This window comes from Leptonychotes weddellii, chromosome 9 (assembly GCF_054177405.1).
Source record: "Leptonychotes weddellii isolate Sample4059 chromosome 9, ASM5417740v2, whole genome shotgun sequence".
NCBI lineage: Eukaryota > Metazoa > Chordata > Mammalia > Carnivora > Phocidae > Leptonychotes > Leptonychotes weddellii.
Genome location: NC_138377.1, coordinates 59,859,438 through 59,870,119, shown reverse-complemented (window position 1 = coordinate 59,870,119; position 10,682 = coordinate 59,859,438).

The window sequence follows — 10,682 nt, the reverse complement described above, 5'->3', positions numbered from 1 at the left end:
TCAAGGAAACGGTCTATAACTTAGTAATTATCTTTATTAACAAAATATATTTGATGAATATTTGTTTCCACTGGTAATTTCCCTGTACTAAGTAACAATTGCTTTTCATTTTTCCTATTTTTTTTTTAATTCAGAAAGTCTAATTTCATTTTGTTGGATATCCAAGTGACTTTGAGGAATCTCCAACTATATTAGTTAATAAAATGCAATTGAGGAATGAGCCATGTATGTTTTTGATAGATTTTGCAAGTGTTCTGTTCATTTAAAGCACTAGTCTGAAAACTTTCTTTGATATAAGATGGAAAACAATATAAATAATCTATCTGACTTAAAAGTATATGAAAAAAGAAGACAGAAAACTTGATAGGTTCTTACAATATCATAATTTATGTGAAACATGAAAAAAACATGCATACATAACACCTTTCCTGTCTGGCTTCATCTGTATTTCTTTGTTGTCAAAACAGGTTTCCATATTTAACTTCTTTTTTTGATTATGCCTTTTCCTTTATTTCATGGAATGATATGTTATTATCTCTGAAGTGTAGATTTCTGCCAAGTTCTATGCACTTCAGTGTTAAGAGTATGGCCCACAACTCTGGGAATCTTTGTTGAAGCTGTAGAAATAAAATGAATAGTATAAAAGCTTGATGGCATCTGTGGATAGGAAACTCATTAAAGGCCCCAGCCCTCTGTTTTATTTCCAACCACATTTTCCCTGTGGGATTTCAATGTCTTGCAGGATGAAACCAGCGGGACTCATTACTTACAAAACAATGTTTAGAGTCCTTTCGTGGTGCTGGAATGCTTCTGCCAGTCAGGTAAAGAACCTAGGCCTTTATCCTTTTGGGGACAATGCCGGCCAGCTCACAAACTGCTTGGAAAAGTCATGCCTTTGAATGTAACTGCAGGTGTTGCTCCCCAAAGGCTGTTGGTTGGTACCCTCCTATGCAATGTACAATGGGATAATAGAAAATTCACTTTGGAATTCAAACAAAGTCTTAGAGAAATGGAAATAATAGGAACACAATTTTGAGACTTCCTTCGTTTTTCCCACGAACTATGGACCATGACTAATACCCTCAGGGCAAAAAACATCCCTTTGCCTTTAAGGGATGTATACAATTCAGTGTTTCAGATAAATAAGTTTCATGACCTCACCAATTCTGTGGCTTCCATTCATTTACTGGAAAATAAACTTAAGCAAGAGAATAAGGCCATGTTATGGATTGAACTTTAAGACACTCAGTCTAATAAAAGATCAGCGCAAATGGGTAGAAAGTATAACAAGTCGTTTTATTTTATTTTATTTTATTTATTTATTTTTCCTAAAAGAAATCATTGCTTTAACTGGATTCCCTAAATCAAATTAGTATAGTTCTGACTGAATTGCCTGTCTCTCTTTGGCAGTGTGGCTAGTGGCATTTTGGAAATATTCTTAGAACTTGTAAAATTCCTGCAAGAATAATAAGGACCTTGCCATTGTGGAATCAAAGAGATTCAATCACTTAAAGTAGTACTATAGGCTTGTCAAGTGGAATTGCTTTTACAGATTTGCTGAATAACTCATCCATAATGGCTGAAAATTTCAGCCATTTTGTTAAAACACCCAAGGCAGAAGAGATTAGTGCGCACCGTAGAAAAGCATATGTATAATCACGAAGAAGTTTAGACCACGTCTGCACCGTGAAGTACCATTTAAACATCCCAAGTTCCAGTCATTACATTATGGAAAACAATGTGAGCTATCTAAAAAATGAAGTGTGGCTTGCTCTTCGCTGGCTGATGAGACTTCGATAGCATTTAAGCTTGGTAAAATGTATTTCTAAACAAAGTTGCTATCTTTACAGATGACAAGGTCATGTAGAATTTGACTGGAGGGAATTTAAAAAACAGTTAAATGTGGCAACGATAGAGAAGAAGTTAAACAGCGAGAAAGTGCTAACCTAGTTGTTGAAGAATTAATATCAATTAGAGTCCTATTAATAATAATAGGATCAGCTGACAACAAACATCTGGGTTGCTAAAATGAGAAACCATTAAGCTCTTCCCTTTTAAACACATTTTGACAATGGAGACATGTATGTTATTTTTCAATGGGTAAGTTTCAACTTGAAGGCTTCCAGCATTTATTTTCACAATTTTATCTTAATTCTGAAAAAGAAATCAGGAAATAAATTGCTATTTTAAAGATTGTCCCTCGAGCCTCTGGTGCTTTGCAGAAGCTATTATAAAAGTGGGTTCTGGAGGGGAAAAGTGTATTTTTAAATGTCAAATTCATCCCATATTTTCTAGGTGGGAAATGTCATGAATACTAGATTTTGTGCAAAAGCTCAAGTAGGCTTAATGGAGAATAAATATTTTCCCTCCTCCTACATTTTGGATTTTGAATTTTGGGGGCTATATTTAGTTTGTGTTGTATATGGTGCTCAATAGAATAAAAACATGTATATAAAACTTAACTTCAGCTTGAATTTAAATTCATCTGCTTGCTACCTTGTTTAAACAATAAAAAGGGAAAATATTCCCCAGGAAAGATGTTTAAATACCAGTATGTAAACAATGATGTCACCTTGCAATTTGAATGAAATATTAATGGAAAGAAGAGCAGATGAATATCAGAATATATTATGAATAGAGTAAATGCAACAGAAGGGTATTTTTCTATCAAAGGAAAGGTGTAAGAAATTCAACAGATACAATTCATAGTCTCAGTACAATTAATGCATTTGGGATAGAATATATAGAAGTCTTTTAGCTTCTCTGTTCCAAGAATCTCAAGAGCCTATACACATGTGGATTGAAAAATTGAGTCAGATGGATGATAATTCAATCAACAATATCTTTCGGGTTTCATTATTTGCATAGCTTTTGCCAGAGGTCATGCAATAGGTCAGCTGCACTATCAAGAATCCAAACTTTAATTCTAGCATTATTTCTCCAACACTCTTAGGTTCTCCAAAGCAAAGTTGTCTACAGAAAAAGGATTGGAAAATTTCTCTTACACACAAAGCTATTTGGAAAAAATAATCAACTCATTAACCCATCTAATGAGTCATTCAGTAGTAAAAGCAGCATTTATTTGACACGTTCTAAATATGCCAGTGATGGCTGCCTCTTCTTCCAAATCAGACTGAGCCCTTCTCTACCAACCTTCCCCATTCCAGTTAGTTGTGCCTAGGATTTTAGAGGAGGCCAGTAAATAGTAACTGCTCTTTCTCCTAAATTTAGAATCAATTACAAGCTAGGTCTTCGATTGTACACCTGAAACTAATATAACCCTGTATGTTAATTATAGTTCAACCATAAATAAGTAAGTAGTTAAATAAATAAATAAAAGATAGGTATTCGAGGCAGCTGGATGAAGCCAAAAATGCTAGCTTTAACTGGTAAATGGTAGAAATAGGGTCTGACTAACAGGTGAACCACTCAAAACACCACTCAGCAAATAAACCTCCCACCCCTCTCAGGCAATGTCACATACCTGCAGGCCTCCCTAGCAGGGCTGGAATCTCTTGACTCACAGGAGGGTGGACCTAGACATTCTCTCTGTTGTCAGGCAGACCTGAAGGAGAAAAATGCTGAGCTTTCTCCTGAATGCATCTTCAGAGAAATTGCTCCCCCATTCCTGAGACCTAGATGTGAAGGCTGCCTGGGTCCTCTTGGACCTTTCTCTTCCTAGGAAATAGAGGGGAAAATTCCCTCTCCTTTAAGGAAAAAAGAGGAGTGGGGAAGAATATGTGTGTTTCTTTTTAACTTGTCTAGATTATTTTCTCATGTAGGTATTTAGGGACTAGAGAGGAGGATTTTATTTATTTATTTATTTTTTTACCTCCATATCTGCATATAGCTTCCTGTACCTCAGCTCATGGTGCAGCTTTCTATGTGAGAATGTCTAAGCCAGATACGATAGCTGGAAGAGGTATAATAATAATGGTAAACCAATGAATTTTATTTTGAAGGGGCTAGAGGTGATAGGTGCCCATACTTAGGTCTTGATGCATCATAATATGCCTCTCCCTCATGCTCATATTTTTGCAGGCTGTTCCCAGTTTGTTTGTTTGTTTTCCCTCACTGGTGAGTGACCCTTCTGTACCATTCAAATAAATCAGTTGATTTAGGAAAGTAAACTTATTTGAGAAGGACATGGATCCCTACTACTTAACTTTTTTTTTTTTTTTTTTTTTTACATTAGATCAAACCAAAGCATGCCATCACAAACAGGCACTGAATGAAACTGATTTCTGTTCTTCACGTGTTAGATAGCCTGTTCTTGCTACCCAAGAGCCTAGTTTCAGGGCTGGAAACATCAGAATCATGGGGAGGTGTTAGAAATGCAGAATCTTGCGTACCATTCTTCAACCAGAATGTGTACTTCACAGGGGACTCCAGGACATGTTAGCTTTTGAGAAGCACTGGTTTAGGAAATTATTACCTTCCCCCAAGAGGTCCACTGGTGGAGGAGACTCGGCCCTTGCTCCACGGAGGCTCTTGTTACGCAAACGACTTTTGGAGCTGTGAACAGAGGAGCAGTGGGGCCACATTGCTTGTTCTCATAGTTGCCAGGAGTGTGTTAGAGTTTTAGTCTAGTAGCTGGGACGGGATGTGGGGGCAAAGGGCCCTGCACCAGAGGTCCAGGACCATGAGCAGCACCGTGCATTGTTCAAACAATATGGTCTTCAGTTTGAGTCCTAGATAAATCCCTTACCAGGACCGGGAGCTCGGCAAGTGGCTTGATCTCTCTCAGCCTCATATTCTTGAATGTGAAAATAGGAAAATGATAGTGACCTTGAGATTTATTGTGAAGATTACATGAAGAACAGTATGGTAAGTACATGATGTAAGTAGGGAAATAATACATTTGGCTTCTTTCCCCTTTATTTCCAGCAAGTGAAAAAGGTCCTTACTTATTTTAATAGCCTCAGTTTAACATCCTGTTTCTAGGTCAGCCAGTGTGAGAGATGTGGAGGGAGGGAGGTTCGTTCTTCCCTACTGAGGCTCTCACCCTTGGTGGCCAAGCAAGGACTGTCAGTCTATTCTGCTGCTGCTGTAGCACAAATACTTCTTGCATGCTGATTGATCGCTGACTATTCTCACAGCAACCAACGAAGTGGGAATTATTACTGTTTCTGTTTTCACAGATAACAAAGAGGCACAACAAAGTTATGGAAGCTACCCAAGGTCACCTAGCTTCTAAGAGTTCATGTTAAGATTCATACCCGATGCTCTACTTCTAGAGCCCATATTATTGGAACAGGCTAGAGAGGGAATCAGAAGGATTCAGTCACTTTCTTTTATTGTGATTTCTGTTGTGACCAAGAATGGGTATTTTCAGGTTAAGAGTAAAGTCCTGAATCTGTGAAGAAACACAGAAGCACATGGATGAGAAGCCAAGCCTTAAATCCTGACCTCATTTTCCTAGGTAAGAGTCACAATCCTCCCTCCAGCAGTAACAATGCCTTTACACCGTAAAGGTAAGTCATTTCATCTTTACTAATTCTCTAGGGAAATAAACAATTCTTGCTTTTCACGGCCTACTTCAGAGAACTCTAGATAAATAGTCAATGGCTGTGGAGGAGAAAATGGGCCAACTGCCTCCCTGGCCTTCCATTGTGGTCAACAGGGGGCTGTAGTCAATGCCCATTTACCTCCATGTGGAGAGCAAAAACGAATGCGAACTCAACTTACTTTTCTAGCCTCTTCATTAACACTGTTATTTCCAAATTTTATTATAGTTATAACATAAATGATTTCTAATATACTTTCAATGTCTTGAAAGTTTCAAAACTGTACTGAAGGTGATATTGTTTTAATGGAAAACTAAAAACTCTGAATGCTGTTACTATTGTGTTATTCATTCATTCATTTAACAGATATATATTGTACATCTTCCTAGGTTCTGAGCCTTATCATAGGCACTCAGGACATAGCACTCAACAAGACAGAGAAGATGCCCTGTTATGTGGAGCCTACCTTCCTGTCAGAGGAGACAGAACCTGCGCTCTAGAGGTAAAGCTTCTGATGTTTCATTTCCTCAGGCTTGATGACTTTTAGCTAATGATTAGAAAAAAAGACCTAGAATGTTTGATTTTGTGAAATGCACCAATATTTTTTTAGCCACATGAAAAAGAAAAGATTAGTAAGTCTTTACTGGATGAAAACTAACCCATTTTGGCAAGCTCATGGCTTAGCATAATCAGAGTCTGTCTCAGAAAACACTGAATGGTGGTAATAATTTAAATCAACAATATAATTTGCAACTGCGTGTGAGATAGATCAATCAATATCTAAATATATGAACTTGGGTTTCTAGAAACATGTCATATAATGTCCAGAAAATATAGTATACAACATGAAAGCATCTATCTAGCAATTGGTCTATTTATTTATCTATATACATAATACCTGCTAAGTTTATTATTTTTGACACAACTGAATTTTTTGCCAGCTGCTATTACTTAATAGATCAAGTGAGCATTTTGATAACCTATACTTCGGTTATGATAACTCTTTGAAGGGAAATGTGCCTTGGAATTTTCCAGGTTATTATTATTCTGTGGAAAGGTAGTATTTCACATTGCCTGAAGAAGGTGCTCATAGTTTTACTTCTCATCCAAGACCCTTACATTTTCTATTTTAAACATTTCTTTTCCTCTGTTCCTGACATTTGAATTCATCATTCACGTTTGTGACATGTTTTCATATTATCTTTTAATACCGATGTCAGTACCAAACAGTAATAAGGGTGCAAACATCTGTTGTTTACTCTGAAATGATTAGCTTCCATATATAATAATAAAAATTTACCCTATTGCAATAATGTTTTAAAAAAAAAACCCTTGCAAACATTTTGGACTCTGGTGATACCTTTAAAAAGGCAATGGAAAACCAGCTATATAAAGTTTGCCTGCAATTTGCTTAATCCCAGTACAATCTAGAATGAATGGGAATAAAGTTCATTCCAGATAATGCTTACATTAAGGAGAGTCTATTAAATATATGCATAGGCCCTGTTGGTGTTGATCTCACCGAGACTCAGAAACAATGCAGCAAAGTGATAAAATCATACAGACTTTTGGTGAGGAAGGCCTATCATTTTACTGTCCTTTTCCATGTTGGCTGGTTGTTTCTTTGGTGACATTTAAGGACAAGGCACATTTGGTGGATAATATGCTGACTTTAAGCTGAAATAGAAACATCTGGAGGAATCACATTTCTTTCCCTGGCTAACCTTTATTCCTCCTTTGAAATTCTGCTCAGGCATCATTTTCTATAGCAGGCTTTCCCTAAGCCCCTAGGTTAGGTTAAATGTTTCTCTTGGAAACTCACAGCACCCAGTGGAGCCTGCTAACTCAGAACTCATCATAGGATTATATTTGAATCATCTCATATATGAACATCTTCCCTATTAGACTGCACGCAGAGATACTTATCTTTGTATCACTGGTACCAAATACAACAATCTATTGCCTGATCATAGATAAGTGTTCAAAAGATAGACAAAAGGACAAGAGTTAGAACATTAGGTGATGTGCAAGGCAGGCCCAGGATTAAATGATATTTCTGTCCTTTAATATCCAGTCATCTAACAATCTGGGCATAAACAGTTACTACCCTGAGGCTATGCATAGGCTGCAGTGGGGGACAACAGAAGAAATTAATCAGCCTGATAGAAAGGGAAGGCCAAGGAAGGCTTCAGAAGATCTAATGTGGGCATCAGGTATGGAAAGATGAACGGTATTCATAGATTGCCTTAAGAGTAAGAGAGCAAGACAATTTTATGAAACTATAAATTGTTAGATGTGTCTTGAGTTTAGGATTTTAAGAGTGGTAGATGGTGCTGGAAAAGTAGGAGTTATAACAGGATGGACATAATTTGAAATGCGAAGTATTTAGTTTTTTAAGCTGCAAAATGAGAAGCCATTGAAAGATTTTAAACAGAGGAGGAGTGTTATGGTAAGATTTAAATCGGAGAGTGGTAATCCAAGGTAGGTAGTGTGATGGAAGATGTATTATTGGGGGCACATTGAAGAAACAAGGAAACATTTGGGAAAGGACTAAGCTGGAACTAAGGCATGGGAGTCAGGGATAGATCAGAGGTATACTGAATAGATAAAATCAGGGGGACTTGGTGAATTAAGGATGAGGTGTCTGCAAAGTGAATTGAATTTCTGGACTGGTTCATGGGGGTATGAAAGTGACTTTCACTGAGAAAAGCAATACATGAGGATAAAGATGTGAGCCCCATTTTGGAGAATGTGTATTTGGGGAGCCTGGTTGACAAGGAAAATGTCCAATAGACATGTATATGGGTCTGGAGTTCAGGGGCTAGGTCTGTGGTAGTGATACAGATTTGGAATTTGTCATGCTGGTTGAAACTGTGGGTGTTATAGTGGGCACTGATATTTTGTGCACAGATGCCCTGGGGTCCCGTTTGCAATTTCTGTCTTCTAGCCAGCATCCCTACCCCAGATTCCTTATGGTTTTGTATCTAGTGGCCTGAACCCATGGAGGGAGGTACTGTGGCTGCTTTGTCTGCAGGCTCAGAGAGCAGGGGTTGTCTGGTTATTTCAGTGCCCATGGTAGACCTTAGCCATTGATTAAGGGTACAGGGGTACAAAAGCCCAACTCTGTTGCCTCCAGCTGGGGCAAACTGTGAGGTATAATTTGCCTTTTAGGACTCTTCCCCAAACTGTACCTTTGCTTGCTTTGTTCCCAATCCCCACCTTATTTCCCTACTCCCTGACTAACCTCCCTGGAAATTGCTTGCACAAAAATAAATTCTCATCTCATGGTCTCTTTTTGGGTATGTCTACCTAAGACACGTTGTGACTAAGACCAGTCAAGTAGAGTATTTAAAATGAAAAGGAAAAATATGCATAAGAGGAACTTAGGGGAGCATCCCAGTTAAGAGGTAGGCTAAAAGAGCCATATCTTGAATCCGACAATTATGGGTAGGGCCGTCATCAGGGCTGAACACTGTCCCCTCAGACCAGCTGGTCTCCTCGCTCTCTTTCTGACAGGACAAAATTCCTGTGGCTGCTAAATGTGAAGAGATGAGGGATTGCCTGATGAAGTGTCACAAAGACACTGTTAGCAAGGATGCTGAGAAGCATATCTTTGGCCATAATAGGAAAATGAGCCCCAGATGAGGGCCAAGTGGTTATTATGTATTTGTGTATTTCAGGAAGAATGAAAATTTAAAACTTCCTATATGGGGAGAAGTTGTCATTTCCTCCCTTTCACTCAGTATTACATGGTGACATCTTTCTAGGCAAACAAATAGAGATCTACATCATTATTTTAAATTACTGCATTGCATACTATTATGTATATTAATTATGGCTAAATAAATAACTAGTCTTTCATTGCTAGATACCTTGGTTTTTCTTAGTATGAACGATTCTGTGATGAATGACCTAGGGCATATATCTCTTTTTGTATAGTTGACTGAATATCTTCTCAGGGACAGTTTCTTCAAGTGGGATTTGTGCATTTTGATACTGGTGGTTATACAAATTTTTTAGTACCTTGGCATACCATATTCATGTGTATAACTTTATTTTCTCATGATTCAACATCATCTCTATTTTAAGTCCCCATTTCCACTGGATAATGGAAAATGCTGCCTAGTCAGTTTCAGGTTCAGTCAGTTCAATAAACTAACCTTACACTTGGTTAGTGCAGGTTAAAAATTTAGCCATGTGGAGGTTTAAATTTTCTGCTCTGGTTTTCTCTCATCATATTCTCTCCAGAGTCAGTTCCAAGTTCCGCGGACATTTTGCAACTGCCACCAGACTCAGGAAGGGGGGGACCTCTTACTCTGGCTCTGAGTTGGCTCTGCACTGGCATTTTCTCCAGATGTGACTAATCAGCTGCCTCCCTTGACACAAATGGTGTTCAGTGTTTCTTCAGTGATAACTAGTCTGTGGTTTTATTGGAACACTGCTTGGATCTTTGGCTCAACTGATTTCTCTGTGATGCAGCCATGTTGTCCTCAGGTTTCTGGTTGCAACAGTAACCGACTCTGTGTCCCCTTATCCTGGCCATTTGACCCCCGAACCCCTGCCGGTTCTCTCAGCCAATCTTCACATTCCACTTGGTACATGGGAACTTTGGATTTCCTTCCACATCAATTAGGGAACATAAAGACCTGTAAGAAAGGTAGAAAGTCCAACAATTTTCTCTTTATTGACCTTTTTGCTTAACTTTCATGAGAAAAGAGATCAGGTCACTAGGTAATTCTGAAAAAGAATGAGTTTGCAATGAGGGAGAGTAAAGTTTTGAAAGAGCAGCCGAGGAGAAAAGTGAACTATGGAGAAGAAATGCCAGGAAGTGTTAAAAGTGCAATATAAGTTCCAGACCATAAAGTTCTAGTGGAAAAAAAACTGGGCAAATAAGTAACATTTTCTCCATCATTACTCAGTGATAGCAAGGAGTTGAGGCCTGGCAGAACATGGAAGGCTGTGGGACTGGAAGCTGAAGGATGTCAACAAATTGCGGAATAAGACAATATAAATGAGCTTGGACAGGTGGCAGGTGTGGTCAAAGAAGGTCATGGATTTTAATAGTTTAAAGGTAGGACATTTTGGGGGATGAAACATTTCTTGTGGGGGATGCTTGTTGAAGAAGTGAAAAACCCACTAAACTGAGGAAGCCAAAACTCACCGTATGGAAATTAG